Here is a 20,013-nt window from a genome sequence, read left to right on the forward strand (position 1 = left end):
TGGAGTAGTAGTCTTTTGGGAGGCTTTTAGTGCAAAATCATTATTATAAGTAGCAGGAATTTGGAAGGCTAATTCTTATATAGAAAAAGTTAAAAACCCAGCTTCTTTTACTACAGGTGAAAAGGTTATCTATGGCTTATAACCAAGTATAACCTAAGACTGTGTCCAATAGGGTGCACTGTAACCATCTCTGCCAATTGGCAAAAAAGCCCTCCATCTAAACTTGAAAGGTTCTTTTTAGTCAAAGGTCATGTTTACTGTTGAGTTTTCTCCCTACTTAAAAGTCTGTCATTTACTACAAGAACATATGTTCTGCTAAACTTCTGTGTTTGAAGAACTTTGTTGTTTGCCATGGACATGACAGTTACCCAGAAGAAGAAGTGTTGACAGGTTTGAGTAGTTTATCTGCGTGACTTTTAATGCGTCATTCAAGAAAAAAATCTCTTTTGAAATAAACATCTCTAAATTGTGCTTGTAGTTGTAAGGCAACATCTTCTGACTCTTTATTAGCTGACTTTAATGCTGTACAGTTATTTATGGCACAGACTGAAAGTGTAAATGCCTCTTCATTAGTCTATGACTCAGGTTTAATCAATGCTGAGATTTGGGGTCTGGGGATCATTAACTCAGTTCTACTATTTACCCAGCTCTGTGACATCACTATCACTTAGACATAACCTTGTAAACTAACAGTATTTTTGCCATCTATTAATTGCCTCCTGGCAGTGAAATGCCTTCTGGCTTCACTCAGTGTAGCTTTTTGGTATGCAGATTTCTTAATCATTAATCACCACACTCAGGATTCAGAATCTTTCAGCGTTAGAGTTATGATCCCAGGACAGGTTTGTTTGTTTGTTTATTTGTTTTTTTAACCATATTTTCATGTGGAATTAGGAGAAATATATGTGCATTGAACTCTAACCACCAAATTCCCCCTGGTCTGAACAGATAGTACTGGTGTCAGCAACTAAACACAGTATTTCCTGCACCTTGAATAGAAAGTTTTTTAAAAGTGTTTTGGAAGAGGGAAGGAGAAAAAAGACATACAATTATTTCTAAGTTATCTTTCCGAAACATGACTAGAATCTTGCCAAATTCTTATGCTAAGTAGAGTAATATTAAAAATGAGGCAAAAGTGTTTTGCTTTCATTAATACAGAGGTAAGTGTAGGCTGTTTGGCTGATAGAATTTTTTGTGTACTTTTTGAGATCTTGGAGATTATGTGATACAAATTTCTAAGAAATGTCCTTAAGGAACAAAAAATTCTTGGGTATAGGCTGGAGGTTTTTGCAACACCTTTTTTAAGCTTCCTCTTTCACTCTCTTAACTCTTTATACAGCGGTTGATGCTTCTTACTAACCTGCCCCAGTGGTCACAGGTCACCCTGTGAGAAGCATTGTATGTGTCTAGTTATTTGACATCCTGGTAATTTGACATCCTGGTAATTTTACATTTTTTAAGTGATTGGGTGACTATATTTTTGACTGTAATTGCTAAGATTTTGGAGGTTTAAATTGCTTTCCTAAAGAGAAATGCCCACTGAAAATAGTACAAAGCTGGTAAAGGAGATATAATCTCTTTCACTATGTATGCAGCAAATATAAGCAAAACTTTGGCGAGCAAAAGGAAACTGGAGAGAAGTGTGACAGAAAATAAAATAGACTGCAACAAGAATGGCACAGAAATCCTGTAAAGGACCATTAATTACAGCTGTTTTCATAGAACAATTAAAGTTGGAAAAGTTCTTTAAGATCATCAAATCCAACCATCAATGTAGCACCACCACAACGTTCACCATTAAACCACGTCCTCAAGTGTCATATCCACAAATATTTTGAACTGAACACAGTACTCAAGGTGTGGCTGAGTACAGGGAGATGATCACTGCCCTGATCCTGCCGGCCACACTATTTCTGATGCAGGCCAGGATGCCCTCAGCCTTCTTACCAATTGGGCACACTGCTTCTATTTCTTGGGAGTAGTGCTACTGCACACACCATCTCAGAAACAAAGATGTCTCCTTGTCTTAGGAGTTCAGTCCTTCTCCCAGAGCCTTCCTTGGCTTCTCATAATTTCAGAATCACTTACTCCCATTGCCCAGTGTCTGAAAAATTATAAGGGAGTCAGTTTGTCAGTTTAACCTGGTGTATACAAGTATACCTACCCATAATGAAACATCAGCTTCAGCAAACAGCTTCTGAATTTCTTCTGTTAATGGTGGGGCTCTTTTTCATGCAAAACATGTACATTAAAATAGTAAGAAGCCCCTGGAAGTGTTTTTCAAAACCAAAGAAATGTGTGACACTTCATAGGGAATGTTCTATAACTACCTTACTTTTTTTCTTTTTTTTTTTTAACTCATGTACAGTATCTGTTCCAGACAAAGGGCCTAGATCTGGGTGTATAGTAGTAATTTTAAAATAAAATAAAATAAAAAAATAAAATAAAATAACTCTTCATATCATGGAATGAATGAGGATGTTCAGCTGCATATGCTGAAGTACTTACTCTTAATATCTACTATTTAATTGTAGTATCACTACAACAAAAGTAAATAGAAGCATATGATAGATGATTCAGAACAAGTCGTGATAGTATTAACTAAGGTTGGGTATTAAAAACAGCCTTTACTTAACCTCCATACTCAGTGTGAAAAAGCTGTTTCCTATTTTCTTTGATTTTCTTAGTTGCTGTGATTTATTCTCTTACAAGTTTGAGAGACATCTATGACACTCATATGAATTACAGTAATTTCAAACCTTTTTATGAAACTATTTTTCTAACAGAAGTTCACCTGTCTTGTCCTGCTCTTTTCTTCTTCTTGCCTTCAAAATCTAATATTTTTCTAGGCAAGTTTGGCTGGCTAGTTCAAATTCTACAGTTAGTTTTCTTGTATGATGGCTATCCTTCATAGTTAGACATCTGCATAAGGTCCAGTATACACTGTTTTCCAGCTCCAGGTGGAGGATCTTCATGACCATCACATAGCTAAATAGCTACTTGGTATTCACTTAGTAATGAACTTCATTTACACCACAGAATACATCTGGGAGATATGAGAAAGCAAAAAATGCAAGTGGGTCCAGTTCTTGGTGACCACAGGAATGCAGCATTTCTGGGAAGGAAGTGGTAAATCAGCTCCGATTCCAATGCACAAATAAGTGAAAAGAAATTAGGATTGATCCAAGTGGAAAAAGAAAGTGGCTTAGGTAACTTTGGAAACTGTGCAACTGCATGGTGCCTGAGAGCAGTTAGTGAGCAAAAGTGATGGAACTGTCTAAACTCACAAGCAAAAGCTAGACAAGACTCAACAGAAGCAGAGAACAAGTTCTTTGAAATTTTACAGCTTTGGAAAATGCAAGATTTTAAAAAGACTGAGGCTACTGCCTGCTGTGACACCCACCACCCCACACACCCACTCCCACATAAGAGCAGCACCCTAAGGTGGGGAGTCAGCTCTCTCACTAGGGCTGTTGACTGTGATCTCAAATTCCTGGGCACAATTTGTGTCATGAAAACAGACTATAAATGCAAAAGAGAAACAGCAGGTTATTCTCTGGCCATACCTCATTCTGCAGAATTCAAACTCTGTCACTCATTGTATTTGATGAGATGGAGTTATTGCAGTGGGAACACGAAGTCACACGTGAATTCTTAGTTAACTCCTCCACTCCCGAAATATGTGTTAGGGTTCAAATTTCACATGCCTCAGGACTAAGGATAATGCATGCATGGTGTTAGACTAGGTCCATTCTCTAGGCAATACAGGGCATGATAAGTAGTGTGTGTGGAGATGGTCTCAGTAGCAATGACAGCAATATTTTGTCTGACAACCATTATATCACCTGTAATCACACAGTCACCATACAGAGATTCTACCATTTACGACTGCTTTTGTTTTAGTATCCCAAATAATTTTGAACACAAATATTAATATTTTTTTTTGCTCCAGAAAATTAAAAACAAGTGTGACTTCCCCTAGGCTGGAAAAGCACTCTGCAAAAATTATGGAGCTGACTTCCCACACATCCTGATGTCCTTTAAGTGTCAGTGTCAATTAACCATGACGGTGATGGTAAAGCACAAAGGCTCAGTTCTGCACTGGGCTCCTAGTAGTGAAAAGCCAAAAATAATATCATTTGCAATCATTTAGTAAAAGTCAAACCAGTCTCAAGTAAACAAATATGATACAAATATGAAATGGGTATAGCCAATGGCTCTGTTGTCAGAATATGCATGTGTGTGTGCACTGTTGTGTGAATGAGCTTGCATTTCCATTCTCAGCAGAGGTAAGCACACAGCAGAGCTGCAGTCCACACCTCTGGTCATAACCTTTCTGCATTCTCCCTTCTAAAGATGTGGTCACAGAAGCAGTCCGTGCTTGGAATCACACTGTTTTGCTATGGCAATTCCTTGACTGATGTATTTTTCACATGTGCACCCTGGCAGTCTCAGATGTGTGGGTTACGTGAAATTTTTCAGAATGTTCTTAGTAAGCTTCCAGTATCATAGATCTACTTCCAGGACACTAGAAATATCACCAAAGAGATTGTATGTTACAGCTTTGGGGACAAACAACCATTTGGGAAAGAACAACCAATGTTCCCATTTGCAGCAACACAGTCATTGGCAGCCCACCAAGGTGTGCAGATCTCTATTTATTGTATTTTTGAATGGAGTTGGCTTCTGGTGTGTATAAATGGGAAGTTAAAATGGTATTAAATCCCACGTGTAGACATCAGTTGATAAAGACTGAAGCGGTGAATTTAACAGTAAAGGATACAGTCTGGTAGCAGCCAATATATGCTTTAAAACTGAGGTTTGTTTCTTTCCTGGGGTATGTTCCATAATCAGCCTTATAGATCTTTAGTTTACTAGTATGTTAGCTTTTTATACTGCAGACTAGTTGCTCCTAACAGGATGTGTACATATAAATATAAAAATAGAAAGTGTTCTATAATAGCATCTCTACAACATATTTACTAGATATGTAAGTTGTTTTTCCATACAGTCACACAGCTTTCCATAAGTTTTGTACCAACACATTTAAAAGGAAGTTATATTCTTTTTGGTCTCTCTGTGTTCCTAATGCATGATTAAATATTAATTCTCTTCAGTGCCTGCTGATGGCATAAAGGGATCTGACAATTATGGATACTTGCTGTGTTTATCAATGTGCTTACATACTATTACCCTGAAGAATAGCACTATTACCAATGGAATAAAGGTAGGCAAAGCTCATTTTATTAGTGTTTTTTTTAAAAAATCAATACTTACATCTTGGGAAAAGACTTAAATCATAACTGCAGTGCACACTTTGTCAAGCAATGGCAGCTTTTCTATCTGAAGGGATTTCAGAAAACCTGTTCAGATCACCTTGCACTCTGAGCTGTAGGTATGTAATTCCAAGTCTGTTCCTCAGAACTGGCCCACATTCACATGGACACTGACTGGTCCATTGCTGCTGATACTATGGTTTGACATGACACCTTAATGATCTTTTCAGGATCATTATCATGGTGATGCCCGAGTGTAGGAAGAAGGGGACAAATTTCCTGACACTTGATCTCCAGCAACCCCTCTTTAAGGAAATGATTAATACTCATCCAACATGTCCTAATACTTCCATGTATATCGGCTTTATGTTCCCAGATGCAGGTAAACTTAAATATCAACAGAGCAGTTCCAAGCAACCTTGTGCACCTTCACATTCAGAAATCTAGATGGTGGACTGAGAATTGTTCTCATCAGTTTCTGCATGTTTCTCTACACCAGGATTTGTCTGGGATAGATAATGGCAGAAATTTCCAGTCAAAAAAGTTTTAAAAGGTGGAACTGAGTTTTCAACCCAGTCCAAAAGTTTGATTAAAATTTACCTTTAAATTTGATGATATGGAAAAAAGGGTGAAAAATATTTAAGATTTTGAAATTTGAACACAAATATATTTTACTTTTGATTATTGCTTTAATACTCTTTCAATATTTTTCTTAATCTCAGAAAACATTTCCTATATCTCACTTTTTTTTCCCCACAAAGAGAATAATATGGAGGAAAGAAATTATTATGTACATTTTCTCTTTGAAACTCAGAAGATATCAATGTTGAAAAATACTTCTAAAAATATAAAGTATGCTTTTCATATACCTTTTTTCAGTTAGCTGAATTTAGGCACTCATATTCATAGCCTGCGATAAGCAACTTGTGTATTCTGTCTTGTTCCTTAATTGCCATCATAAAGGAAATAGAGATATTTATTGCTCCTGTTGGAAGAGGGAAGCAGTTTTCTCCACTGCCTTATGCTTCCACAGGTGATTTCACAAAGTAGACATCTGTCTTTGGCAGTCTGGGTAACATTCCTTCTTCCTCCTCCTGTTGGATTCCTGCACCACAGTCTTACCACCCTGTTTTTATTTCCTCTGCCTTCCAGCAGCCATTTTTTCAGTCTATCCCTGCAGAAATGTGAAAAGTCTAGAATAATTCTAAGGGAAAATAAAACCACTGTTTCCTGACAAATTTTAGAGCAGAATCAGTATCACACAAGCACGTATATACTTCTTGTAACCAACACATGCCTCATATGGGTAGCATGATTGATCTCTCTTTCTTCCTTTCCTTCCTTTCTTCTTTCCTTCCTTCTTTTTCCCTTCATCTTCTTTTTCTTCTTTTATTCTTTTATTAGAATATACTATTCTGTCAAGCCAATCTCCTTGGCTGTTTTTCCACCTGATATATAGCAATAAGAAGAAAACTCATTGGTTGTGTGTGTTAGAGATTTTGTCTTTGGTTATTTATGGCATTTGGTTGTTTATGAATCTTTGATGGGGAACCTTTCAAAATTAGTAAAAACAGTTCTTGTGACCCTTCCATCAAAAATGTTGGTTCTATTTTAACATTACTAAACCAGGAAATAAGTACAAGTATACATACACACACACACATAAACACAAAAAGCTGCAACAATAAAAATTAAAAAGGTAAAATGAAGTAATGAGACAAAATATAATATAATAAAAACATTAAAATATTAAAAATATCTGGGGAGTACAGTGTTACCCTCTAGCTAAATAGTCTTGCTATGCAACTCTGTACTTGTACAGAGTTTTAGAAACTAGAAGTCAAAAACCTACATAAAACATAAATAGATTCTATAATTTTCCTTTTGCCACAGTAGAAAGACAAAAGAAAATAGTTGCCATGGCCAATGTTAGTTCACTCTTTATAGAATCATAGAATCATAGAATCGATTGGGTTGGAAAAGACCTCCGAGATCATCGAGTCCAACCATTGGTCCAAATCCAGTCCATTTACTAGATCATGGCACTCAGTGCCACGTCCAATCTGCGTTTAAAAATCTCCAGGGATGGTGAATCCACCACCTCTGTGGGCAGCCCATTCCAATGCCTGATTACTCTCTCTGTAAAGAATTTTCTCCTGATATCCAACTTAAATTTCCCCTGGCGGAGCTTAAGCCTGTACCCCCTTGTCCTATTGCTGAGTGCCTGAGAGAAGAGACCAACCCCCACCTGGCTAGAACTTCCCTTCAGGTAGTTATAGACGGTGATGAGGTCACCTCTGAGCCTCCTCTTCTCCAGGCTAAACAACCCCAGATCCCTCAGCCTCTCCCGATAGGACTTATGCTCCAGTCCCTTCACCAGCCTTGTTGCTCTTCTCTGGACCCGCTCCAGCACCTCAATATCCTTTCTAAACTGAGGGGCCCAGAACTGAACACAATACTCAAGGTGTGGCCTCACCAACGCAGAGTACAGGGGAAGGATCACTTCCCTGCTCCTGCTGGCCACTCTATTTTTGATACAGGACAAGATCCCATTGGTCTTCTTGGCCACCTGGGCACACTGTTGGGTCATGTTGAGCTTCCTGTCAATGATATGAATATTTGATATTCTATACTTTTTCAACCCATAGATAGCATGTTAGGCTTGTATACAAATTGTATTATATTGCAGAAATACTGAACACTGATGACCCGAGCCCCAGGATCCTTAAAAAAAAAAGCATATAAAAATGGTTAGAGCTTTTCAAGCTTTTTATTATAATTCCAAAAGTGAGATTTGCCATGATTCTGTATTCCGTATTCTATGGGCTTCATCAGCTAGAATTAAACATAATTTACCTGGTCTGGTGATATAATCTGAAGAGCTGGACAATACCCACAATATGAGAGTCATTTCTTCTGGGTAACAGCTACTTCTCAGTCATGTGTGTTCACCATCATCCAAAAAGTTTGTTTTGAAGAAAACTTTAGCAAAACACTTGAGCAAAGAATTGCTTTTCCAGGGATCCTCTTTGATTTTTATTTTGGTTCTTATCACTTTGGGTTTTTTCATGGTTTTGATTTGAGAATCTTTCTCATATGTATATTCAGATACCTATTCTCATGTGTATATTCAGAGAATATATAATATTCTCTGAAGGTAGACCTTAGATTGGTTAGCTATACAGCAGGAGCTTCATTTGAAACACCACAATACTCGCATGTTAAATATGTCATTTACAAGGATAATGTCCAGTCAAAAATATTCGAGTATTTTGTTTCATTCCTTACTTTCTGCCAAAATCCTGCACTGCCTTTCCATATGTTGTTCCCAAGAATCAGATGACTCACAAGGAAGTCAGAATAGGCTAACTGATGTACCCGTCTAAACCCAAGTAGAGGAAATAATTCTGGTCTTCATATGCCCATATCACCATCCTTAGAGCTTAAGTACTGTAACCTAATGTAATATAATAAAAGATGGTACTCTTCAGTCAATCCTGATATCAAAACAATTCTGCCTTCTGCATATGTTAAATGCAAAATCTTTGAAAAATAGATATTCAGGTTTCTGGTACTGTTTGAGAGTGGTTCAACAGATATGAAATAAAATCTTGTTTTACAGGTCCAGTTTATGGACATATCATTTTACACAGATAACTTTCCAATTTGTTTAGATCATCATCAACAACCATAGTCAGTTCCTCAGAGCTTATTGTCCGTGCTGCACAGCTTTTCACAGTGTAGGAGTCATATTCAGCACTAACATAAGAGTCACAGCACTTTTTGGCTTAGGTTTTATAAACTCAGGAAAGCACAAAACTGTATAATAATGTTTCTACACTTTTCCTGTGTCATGGGAGGAACTGTTTAGTGAGGCCAAACTGTATTGCATGCAGTGGGAAATTTGATCTGACTAAAACTAATAGTTCATGCATAAAGATTCTGGATCAAAACTTGTTCATCAAGTGGTGGATTGGACAGGAGTGAAGATGCTGGTTCTTTCTTTTCATGGTGGCTGTAATTCCAATGTGCGGTTTGGGTTTGGTTTTTTTTTTTAATTTTTATAATTTTCCAAATGTTTTCCAAAATTATATGTTTGATAATTTTCTAAATGTTCCAAGTCTTATTTAAAATTTGATAGCGTTAACACATTAATAAATTCCTTTGCCATGCAGCACCAGTAAATTTTGTTTGTGAAACACTGAATCAAATTATCTTACAATAGCAATACAATGTGCTCCCAATGGCTTGTGATCTCTTACCTCGTGCTGAAACCCACCTCATGCCTCAAATAATTTTGTTATAAGAATTTATTGCTCTTGTCAAGCAGTAAGTAATTGCGAAATTAACCTTTACAATAGACTCAGCCACGGTAGATTTGCAGTTATCGAAAGCTTTCCGAATCAGGACTGATCGACTTGATATCACATCAAATTCTACAGGTACCACTAAGCTCAGAAAAGACTTTTTACTGACTTTAAAAGAGCGCATCCTTCAGATTTACTCTATCAGACCTCCACAGAGTTTCAATTTTCTTGTCCAATGTTTTGTCACTATTCGAGCAGTAATTAAAATTGATTTTTTTTAAGCATTTGCTGCTGTATTATTAAACAAATAAAAATATATGTCCGTCTTCTATATATTTTGCACCCAGAAAATTAACTGTAGAATCCCATGATTGCTCTGTGAGAAGAATGCTTATTTTCAGGGATGTTGTTCTGGGGCAATTTGGACAGAGAAGGGCATGGGGAGCTGTGCAAGTCTGCTCTCAGCTATCTTAGAGAGATTCCCTCCACCAATCCCTTCCTTCTGCTTCCTATTGCTCCCCTGTAGCAGTTTCTTGCTCTTGCATCTTCTGCATCAGCAGCTCATCCCATCACCCATGCCAGCACATCTCCCCTGAAGAGGAGAGTGGCTGAGACAAGCAGCATGGAGCACCCTGTGTGTGTTCCTTTGTCAGCAGCTGCTGCTCACTGCGGAGCTTCTGTCATCCCTCCACTGTCTGCAGGGTCTTTCCATCACATGGAGATCTGCACCCCTGTCTTCAGTTCTGTCTGGGGTAGCTTTTTCTCCTTTTGAGTGCTGGCGAGAGGTAAGAATCAGCATGTTGGGAGGAAGCAGGTATGAACAAGAGCTATTCACAAGAAGGACGAGGGAGAGGAGCAACACAGAGTGGGAGCATGCATCAAGACAGCTGGCTAGCTGGCTCATGTCTGCCCCACCAGCACATAACACTCATCTCCAGGGTGGATGATCCGGAAGAACTTTTGCAGTGACAATGCTTCAGATGACAGTCTACCTTGTTAAATTGCTGGCCATGTTAACGGAGGATTAGTTGAATATTGAATTTCTCAGATGAAAAGCATTTTTTTTATATTTTGAACTTAAAGTATAAGGAATCAATCTTATAATATATATATTTTATTTATATTACAGAACGCGCTAACAATGTGCCTATGCACATTTCATAAGATCATATAATCATTTAAGTTTGAAAAGACTCCTAAAAATCATCTAATCCAACTGTTAACCCACCATTGCCAAGTCCACCACAAAGCCATGTCTCTAAGCACCATGTCTGCATATCTTTTAAATACCTCAAGGGACAGAGGGTTTGATTAATTTCACTTCCAATTAACATCTAGTGCTCTTCTTGTCTCTTTGCCCTCCCTGTCCACATATACTCTAAATTCACTTGTGACATTTTGGTGGCTCCATTCAGACATCTCTGTATTGAAAGATATCGAATTTCTTCCTTTTCATATGTTGACTATGGGTTGTGACAACTATCTAGATACCTACAATCCCAAAGTATCTCCCCCATTTTATATAAGTCAGTGCCTTTTTGTGCCCCATTAATTTTAGCTTGCTAAAACCACATCTGTTTCTGTTGGGCACTACTCAAGTAAAGTCCCTGAGGTAAGTTGTGCTACTGGTGAATTGAATAAATTCACTAAATGAATAGCATATAACAGGAATGACAAATAAATTATCACTGGAATAATGTTTGGAGTTGATTTAGAAACCTCAAAGAGTCAATATCTATTTCGTCCCCAACATCTTTGAGAAGGAAATACAATTGTAGTGGATAAGTTAAGACAGAAGACAGTAGTGAATTGACAGAGGAGCTTGTGTATGGTGGGTTTCCTACTTGAGGAGAGTTATTGAAAGCATGACAGAGGCACTAATTATACTGAAACATCCATTGCAAAGCAACTGTTTGAATTTTATTTGCTGATATGGCATGAGGACTTGTTGCAACACACTGACATCTGTGGGTATTTAAACATATTTGGTTTGCTGAGCTAGCCTGGGAACTACTTTCAATGCTTTCCGACATCTGTGAGTATTTAAATGTGCTTATGTTGTTTATAAATCTTTGCCCGTGTACTTCACAAACAAAACATTGGTTTGGTTGGCAAAGCAAATGTAAGAAGAGAGTGAGATAGTTTTGATAACAGATTTGCTATGCCATAATTCAATTTGTCATTTAAATATCGATTTCCACATTGTTTACAATTAATTTCAAATATTATCTAATACTGAATTTAGAAAACAAGAGTAGGATGTGCAGAAGACCTCTAACCATGAAACATCTCCTCTAACATCTCCCTCTAGACATATGGATGGCTTTTAGGGATCAGTCATTATTGCTTACTTCATTCCTCATTTCCTAACCTCTCCTGCAACCTGCTGAATGGAACCTTCCAAACCTTTCAGAGTGAAAAGAATGATAAGGAAATATTATTGCAGTAGCCATCCTGTTTAACACCAGCTATCTCCACTACCATTTGATAGAGTTAAGCAAGTCTCAAACAAAATCCTAAGACTTGGTATGTTATGCTGACTTTAAGATTATTTGTCCTCATGGGTAAAACATATACAGAATCATACTGGTTCAACATGGCAACGCTCTGAAGACTTTTATAGCTTTCAAAGTGTGATACCTGCAATGTCTTTCCCAGAAGTCACTGTAATCTGCCAGGAGTTCCAACTCAGCTCACACATCAGCCTCAGAAGCCTCTATGTTTGGCTTCTTGCTGGAGCACCCTCTCCTGACCAGCCCTTGGTGCTAGATGCCAAACGTTGTCTTCCTTTTATGGTTCCACCAGGTTGATATCCATCTACTTGCTCCATCACCTCCTCCAAATACCCTCATACTCCTGCTGAGGAATATTTTGGTTGTGATAAAATTGATTTTTGAGACCTGGGGCTTTCCCAGCAGTACCATCATCCGTCTGAGGGTCCTCTGCAGTACATCCAGAGAGGCACCTATTTGTCTTCATGAAATGTGACTACTAACCGTGTTTTGCCATATATTTCCCAAAACAATCTCTTTCAGGCCTCAAAAAAGGACAATAAGTGTCTTCAGTTTCTTCAGCTAACAGTGAATAAAAGCGTATACCCAGAGTGCCTGGTGGAGAACTCATGTTGCAAGCCAGGATGCAGACGGGTAATTTGGTTGCTGTGTGAATGAGTGATAGACAGAAAGTAGATGAGGAGGTAGTATCAATTTGCCCATTTAGAAATTGTTTCCCTCCTACAGTTTATTAACTGTCAAGTCTGGTAAAATAGAGGTCACCAAAAAAGTGACGCCACAGTCTATGCCTGGCAATTTCAGAGATAGTAATTTTGTTTCTGCTTGCCGCATAGGCTGAGAAAATTTTTGTCCTGAGTTTTGCTATATATACAGATCAGAAGTGGAAAGAAAACTGCAATTCCAAGGCTATTTTATAAAAGGGAGTTTGTGAGTACATGAAAAGTGATAGCTGTATTGAAAACAGCAGTATGAAAAGGGTGGAAAAAGTTTGGGAATTGTAGAGGGCATGTCACAAGAGCATGTTACAGACCTGATTTTAGCTAGCATCTAAGAAAATTGTTGAAGATCGTGCCTATCCCTCTGCAAATCAGGGAGTTGAAACTCCACAAAGTTACTTTCTTTGTAACTAAAAGATGTGATTCAATGTGTGTCAGAGTGCATTTCTTCATAAAGAGATTATCCGTATCAGTAGTCTGTGTTGCTTTCATTTCAGCTGCCTTCCACTTTTTGTGCTTGTCTCTTTGCTTCTGTATCAGGAGGGAAGTTTATAGATGATACCAGCAGATTGCCTTCTGGTTGCAATCTTTTTTTTATTTATACAATTCTATCATTTGTCTTTAGTTCCAATCATTCCAGTGTCATCTCCAGTGAAAGTTTATTCAATTATGCTGCAGTACATTAGGATAGCGTTCTCCTGCTGTGTAACCGAGTGTATGATAAATATGCCTTTAATAGCCCTGAATTCTGACCTTTACTGGAACATAAGCTATTGGAAAGCACAGTTCTTTGCATTCACTCAAGGGTTTCTTGTACTCAGTATGTGATAAAATTTATTGCTGGAGTGATATTTTGATGCTGATAGAAAAATAATGTTAACTCTACTTGTTCTGGGTCTTCCTCTTTTTTGCTTTCAGCATAGAAATTCCCATATTTCAATCACTTTTTCTCATTTGAAAACCAATTTTGTCATGATGATGATTGTGATGATTTTTATAATTCCAGGACAGTGGCCTTTCCTTTCCTCTTTGGAAGGTACCACAGATTTTGTGGACACTATCCTAGTTATGTACCAGAGAAAGTGACTGCTAAGGGATGTTCAGCTTAGTTTATAAGCAAGCCATGCTTTAAGAAGATTGGTGATGATAACTGATAGAGCTATCCTTTACTTCTGGAGATGGGAAACAAAGCAGTAATTTGTTTTCCTTGGCAGAGAAATGAAGGAGGAATTTATGTAGAGATATATGCATAGACATATAGAAGTATCTAAAAAAAAAAAGACTTCCTGAGTTTTCAGCTATCACCTAGTCTAATATCACATTTAATCACAACTCAATAAAGTAAAGGTCTGAGGTGCCATATTATGCATGCATCCACATCAGAGAGAGATAAAAATAGAGAATCACTAGTGCCTCAAAAATTCTATTAGAATACTCAGGAAAAAAGCTGAAAGTGGTAAAAATCCTTTTTAAAAAAATTATATTTGCCTAAACTGTCAGAAGAAATCAGGAACAATTTAAATAAAACATTACCTCATGAGGAAACACAGACAGTAATCAATAATCTCATTTCAGTAAAACATCAAGTCTGGATGGGATTAGTATTGAATTCCACCCAAAATATACCGATATAATTTTACTTTCCTCACAACATATATTCACACTATTCTATAAAATGAGTATTTTCTTCCCTGTTCAAAGGCATATGTACAACATTAATTGTGTTGCATGTGCTCTCAGAATATTGCAATGGGAATATTTTAATGTTTTTCAAATGAAAATATATCATACTAAAAGAAAAAATCCAGCATATTAAAGATTTTCTCTTTGTGTTGTACATAATGTTGTTGAAAAGATATCTGAAAAAGATTGTCTGTGTTGTGCCTCCAGCCATTTGGCCTGTGAAATAAGGTTGCTTAAACTAAGCTGAAATGCTCTTACTGTGTCACAGATAACTTGGTAGAACAGCACCTTGGGTACCCTGGAAAGTGGCAAGCACAAGCTTTAACATTACCTGTGTTTTGTATCAAAATACAGATGTAGCAGGGATTTTCTCAATGGCTGTAATAATAATTATGATCAAAAATCCTTTTGACTAACAGTGACAATCACAACTCAAGGATGTGGAGACATACAGAGAACTCTAAATATAAAACTCAGTCAATCAAAAAGCCCAGTCTAGTTTGACTCCTTCTTATTACTTTGAGGATTGTTTTATATCTCTTCAATCTGCTTCCCTGTCTGTCTCCCAGGTACTCAAAGGAGCCCCATTGCCTTCAGTGCTGAGACACTGTCCTTGCTAGTCACAAATCGGATACGCGTATGGGTGCTCCTGCATTGCTATGGAGAGATGTTATTAGAGGTTGTATCAGATTAGGGAACTTTGTTTCATTTATTTATTTCATTTTAATAGTATAGTATAGTAATTTTTTGCAGAGATTACTAGTTAATTCAGATCTCACAGGCCGCTCCCCAAGATATCTGTATTATGGCTGGAGGCTGATGCTGACAGACTGGGCTTCTCATGTGGAAAGGTCAGAGCTGGCACCACAGACAGGAGGTGAGCTGCCCTGCTACCCTCCAGTACTCACACCTACTACCACTCTGACCAGGCTCAACCAGACATGGCAAGCACAGCCTGTGAAGCAGGTGACAGGTTACTGGGGGGAATTTACATGCTCTGTTTTGCCAGGAGAGTAGAGCATTACAAAGTATGAAAAAGTACTGGTTAAGATGACACATTCTGTGACCAGGGAAAGAGAGGAACCTGAGAAGGAGACGTAGAGACCTAGGAAAATGTTAGAGCAGAAAATCATTGTAATACCTATTTGCAATGGTGAGTATTTTGATATCAGAAAATGTGGTATGTAATAATGGAAAGAAGGTTTGAGTGGATCTGAGTTTTACCTGTTTATGAAATAACTTGATCATCTATGTGTCGTGAATAAAATTTGTAGTATTAAAAATTCCTTGATTTTGACCTTATCTTTCATGTTTGTGACCTTCAGCAAAAGTCTGCTCAGTATATCATTCTCCCATTCATTAATCCTTTGACAATAAGAATGAAAAGTTTTCATAATCACTTACTGAAAGCAGAGTTAGAAGAAGACTATGTCTGTCTTAACTTCAAAGTGACATTGCAACTTTTCTACTATCCTTAACAGGGAAGGACCTTAGGCAGAGGAACTGCTCTTTTAAGAGTAAGAAAGTAAGAGCAAGGGTAACACAGAAACCTTTGGCAAGGTGATGTCCTGAAGTAGAACAGAGCAGGAACTTTACCATAAGGAATCTAAATAAAGTTTTTACGTTGAGACCCTATTTACACTTATCATCTTCAGTAGTCAGTAGGGAGGCATAAACATTGCCAGAGTTCATTCAGTTCTGAGGCACTCCAAAAAGTGACTCAGAGACTGATTATATGGGGACTGCTAGGCATGTTATTTGGGTGCCTAAAATTAGGCATGGTGAACTGAAACTTAATCAGTTAAAAAGATGAGGCCTCCTTTGACAACACAAGAGTGGAGATGGCCAATTATCTTCTTGGTACTATGATTTTGGCAGGAAAATACAGAGCAGTAGCTGCTGGAGCCCTGCTCTTCTACCTGAACAGTATTAATGACCATGTGTTGAGCACTGCCTCAATCCAATAATTGCATTCTACAGGTGACTGTGAAGAGAATTGATATCCCCTAACCAAGGTACAAATGCTCCTTGGTGGCAAACCATGCTCTACACATGCCCTGTCATAAAGATTTTCACAGCTGATATGTTCCGATTATCATTTCCACTTTCTCAGGCTTGACTGACTCTTCCCTAGCCCACAGTGTGGGGTGGGAATTAGGAAATATGACTGATGGTCCTGGAGAGAGTGCAGTGTCCTCTATGGACCATAAAGCACATAAATCAAAGGAAATACAGAGTCTTCTTTTTTTGTTTGCAGTTTTTTGTTCTTCTTTCTATCTATGGGATTTTTTCTGCTGCCTCAGCCTGCAGTGATTCAAAGAACCAGACGCTTTTAGTAGTAAAAGAACTTCCAGAGTGTGTCTTTGATATTCTTATTTCTTTTTTTCCTGTTCAGGAAGAGGTTTAATAATTGGATGCTCTATCTGTTTGCTTTGTATATAACTTTTCCACCTCTATTCATTCCTATTATAATTCCAGAGGTATGATGTACAAAGTGTTTTCCATACAACCTGCAACTCAGTGACCCTGAAAGGCGATGGATTCAGAGCTCTTGACTTTATCTGAACTATTGTACACAATGAGCTACTTGTCATATACATCACATCCCTCCAGGTCTGAACAATGCCATGGGAACATTGTATAAAGCATGCAGCAGAACAGAAGGGTACTGAAGATGAGTGCCCCTGCAGTCAATTGTCATTTAATGGACACATTTTTAAAGTATTTTAAGCATTTGGTCACATCTAGTACCAAATAACATAAAATCACAGACTATCCAAGAGTACCAGGATAGTTACTGAGACTCTCGTATTCATATATTGTAGTGTTATCCACCATCAGCCTATGCCTACATGGAATGCAAGTAAAGTGATCATTTGTGCATTCAACTCTTTAACTGGGGTTATGCTCATGAATTCAGAGGTACACCTGGTATATTCTCATAGATCTGACTTGAGATTCCAACAGGGACTTATGCAAACAACACTCATGCACAGACTTACAGAGTTAGGGAGTGGCTACAGTATTGCTGCAACCTGGGAATGATAAAAGCTGCAATGAACACAAAGCCTGAAACAGTCAAGACGATTGGATACATCTGAAGACAGTCTTGCCTTCTCCAGAGAGCATAGCTAATCCTTGTCCTAGGCCAATGACTATCCTATTTAAGCAGCAGACACACTCGTTTTGGAGTCCCTGAGGCTGGCAGTATTGACAGTTGCTGTTGTCATTGTTTGTTCTTTTTCTGCAATATCCCAAGGCAGTTATTGCACTGGGTTCTGCCTACAGCCTCTGAAGTTACAGGCTTGGTTTTTCACCATCTTCTCCAAGCTAAAGCAGATTTTATCCAGGGGCTAGGTATTTATAAGCCAGCAGTGAATTTGACAAAAACTTAAGCAAGAAATCATACACATCCAGGTTGTAAAGGATATATAGGCAAGGCTAACATAACATTTCCTAATATTTAATTTTAAGTTATTGAAGTTCCATTAAAGAACAACATAAGATAGAGAATGTATACCTGGAAAACAAAAACATTACTTCTGTTTTCCCCACATGGCTTTTCAGCAAGGGAATTGGAAATATTGTTGTAATCTATCACCAACCAAATGGGCACTGCACACAAATAAAACTTCATTACCTTGCATACAGACAAACTGATGAAACTTGAAATGTCAAGGCATACGTTATGTTGGAGACTATTCACTCTGGTCTCCTATGCTCTCTTCTCCTCCCATATGTCTACCCCTCATGAGATTCTTCTACCTTGTCCCTACAGCATCCACTCGAGCTTTGTTATAGCAGGAAGTTATAACCCTGTAACTTCAACCAGTAGGAACTGGGAGAAAAGCCTCAAGTAAGGGAGAGATGAACTGGTCTCTGAAGACACCAGTAAGCCTCACTGATCTTCAGATACAGCATTCTTAGTGTTGTACCTTGGTGTGAAAGACTACCTTCACAACTTATACTAAGAACTGGAACTGCCCCTCCCTCTCCATGGCCCTTAGATGTCCTTCATGCCTCCCCTGCCAAATGGTAGGCCAAGCAGCTTCTCTGCCTCCTTGACTTACTGCTTTTCAACTGATAGCCATAGGATGCCTTTTTCATTCTTGCTGCTTGCACCCTCCATGGTCCTAGGTAAATTAACCAGATACCAATGACAAAGTAGCCTGGGAGGTTTCCGCTACCTGGATCTTTAACTTTTTTGTGGAAAAGAAGATTCACAGAAAAGAACTGCATAGCCCCACAACCTCCCATACTCCAGCTGCTACTGCTGCAGAGTTCTGCTACTTTCTTGCAAAAATTTGTGCTTCCCAAGCAAATATTTGAATGGGATGAGAAACATCTATTCCTCATAAAGATGTCTTTCCCGTATTATTGATTTGATCTGCTGATCTCCACAGTTGAAGGCATGGTGGACAAGTCTGCTTAGGTAGAGGTTACCCTTGAGATAGTTAAATCTGTTCTTCCTGAGCAGCAGTGACTAGCTTGTCCAGACAGTGTTCTGCCAGGACGGCAGGAAATAATTAACCAGTGTAGCCTCTGACTTTCAGTATCTACAGACTTCATGCATTTCAATCCTTTTAACAGCTGAAATTCTGGTACCCTGAAAGGTATTCCTGCTAATACATAGTGTAAACCACTAACGGGGTTGGCTTTGAGGGTCTTGGTGGGAGAGCTTTGACTGGGCCCCACAGACACAGACTTTTTTTTCTATGATGATAAACTGGAGTAGTTCTCAAAAAATATTTGAGAAGAATTCAGCTTAAATGCTCTCTAATGTTTATGTACTTTTAAGAAATGGACCAAGAAAGTACCGAGAAGAAAATGTTTTGCTTCCATTAGAGTAGTGAATGAAATAAATGTTAACTTTCCCCTGCTTTATTTAATTTTTGTAGATATAACATTAAATCACTAGAGCTTCTGTACTGTCTTTGTTTATCCACCATTGTGAGAAATGCAGTTCTTTCAGAGTGGGGTTGAGCTGGGGTGATCACTGACAGAGTACCATGCTCTCTTCTCCTCCCTGCCTGCAGTCTGCCTTGTGCCACCTATAGCTGTTGCCTGAGACCATCTGAAGTTGGTTTTGAGACATTTTTATTTCTGGCTTAGAAACGCTTATTCTGTAAGCAAGCATGACCTTACCAATTTTCAAGCTACGGCACATAATAGAGGCTCTATACTGCAGGAATAGTAGGAAATATAGGAAAATACAGCATTTAGATAAATCAAATTGATAGCATACATTCAGTACACCTCCGATACCATAACATCCATGGCTTCTTAAGTCAGTCTTCAGTCTTTATATGTAGAACATGACACTGCCCTAGCAGATGCAGCAAGCTTGTTTCCATCACTCAGATACCTGTTTCTTGTAGGGTTTTGTCGGAAACACAGATGTTTTGTCTTGTCCTGTCATCACCAGTGTCTGGAAGGCAGCAATACTGTATAGTAGATGGATGTCAGATAGCTACACATGTTTCAGGGGAACACAGTGGTTTCTTGGGCTGTCACCACT

The sequence above is a fragment of the Manacus candei genome, unplaced genomic scaffold, assembly GCF_025592945.1.
Source record: "Manacus candei isolate 608988 ecotype Guabito, Panama unplaced genomic scaffold, ASM2559294v1 h1tg000017l, whole genome shotgun sequence".
NCBI lineage: Eukaryota > Metazoa > Chordata > Aves > Passeriformes > Pipridae > Manacus > Manacus candei.